Source organism: Myotis davidii, unplaced genomic scaffold (genome assembly GCF_000327345.1).
Source record: "Myotis davidii unplaced genomic scaffold, ASM32734v1 scaffold8, whole genome shotgun sequence".
Lineage (NCBI taxonomy): Eukaryota > Metazoa > Chordata > Mammalia > Chiroptera > Vespertilionidae > Myotis > Myotis davidii.
The window spans coordinates 1,686,132-1,687,862 of NW_006299520.1; positions in this window are offsets into that span (position 1 = coordinate 1,686,132).

Sequence of the window (1,731 nt, forward strand, 5' to 3'; positions counted from 1 at the left end):
TAACAAATAAGTTAGCAGCCTTAAATATGCTAAGGACATCCTCCTGGTTGCGATCCTATTTGTTTTTTTGTGGTTTCTTAGAGAAGTTCCTTTTACTAAGAATCTAGTCCTGTCCACTCATTTACTTTTACCAACCGTATCAATTTTACAAAGTTGCAGTAACTCTAGTTTTTAATAGTTTTACATTAAAAACAAGCATTACAATGACCAGATTAGCTGTTTAGGAATTTTACAGAGGTAGACTAAGAGATTCTTTGCTCAGTTATCTCCAAATACTGCTTTGAATAGCACATAGATACCCGTTTTGTTTGTTTTTCAACTCCTACAGGGTTTAACTAGGTCACTGCGTTGATAAGTTTTGTATTGTTAAAATATGGCAGATTAAAAAATTCAGAGAACCTTTTCACTATCATCTTGTTTTGCTAGTATCTTGATTCTGCAACTCTTGTCATTTGTGATAGCATTGCATCTGCCAGTTTAAGGCTATGTTTATGGCTGGGAAATTATCAATTTTACTTATATCAGAGCTCTTGTATCCAGGCAGTATGGCAAAAAATATCCTATAGGTGATTTGGGAAAACAACAGTTACTAAATGTCACAGGATTCTCATCTGATTTCTAATTCAGTAATAAAATTTTAATCAGAATACTTTATCAAGTTCCTCATGATGATTAGAATAAAGCGATTAAATGCCAATAGTTGAAAGCAAGACAACTTGGCACATGTCCTGCCAGAGACATGCCTGAATCCAGCAGCACGTGAACCTACTCAGAACTACCAAGTAAAGCCAGATTTTCAATATAACTGAACATGAACCTAATATAATCTATGGTTGCCAGGATCAGGGATGGTTGCCAGAAGAAAATGATGGGGTCCTTGGGGCTGCTCTCCTGCACTCTCAGCGACAAGATGGAAACCAGGGGGAATTAAACGTAACTCACTGGTCTACTGACCAGTCCTGCAGTTACCACCTAGGTTTCCTTTTATTACTAGTTGTTATTTTTTCCCTCTCTCTGAAAAACACACAACATGCAAACATTTGTCTGCTTATGCCAGCTGGGCGATTCATTTACTGAGCTATTTTAGTTTTGAGTCCGTCTTCTAAGAAAAACATTATGTAGATTACTCAACATCAGGCTCTAAGTAAGATTACTATACTTCTAAATATTTAGAATGCCCCTTCTTGTTCTCTCTAGAAGCTTCTTCTCAAATCCACATAATGACCACTCCTGTAAGCTTCTTAGTATTCTGCTGAATTAGACTAAATCAGTTACCTAAAGGTTGTACAATTCTGGTTCACAGGATCCAGAATGAAGGTAACTGGGCTTCAAGCCATCCAATATAGGTATAGCCTGCAGGCATAGATATAGTTTTGAACTAAGATGTACTATCATACATTTTGTACAAGGAAGGAAAATGATACATTTCAAGCTCCATATTAGTGTATAACAAAATATGAAGTTTTTAGATTAGCCTCACTAAAACTGATGTCAATAATCCTATCTAAGAAAAGAGAAACATGGTAATTAGTGTACATCCGCTACCCTTCCCATTGGCTAATCAGGGCAATATGCAAATTAACTGCAAGCCAAGATGGCGGCCGGCAGCCAGGCAGCTTGAAGTTAACATGAGGCTTGCTTGCTTCAGTGACTGAGGAATCCAACGTTCCCTGCCTGCAGCTGCCGCCTCTGAGCTTGCAGTTTGAAACCTTCTTACAAATATAGAAGCTA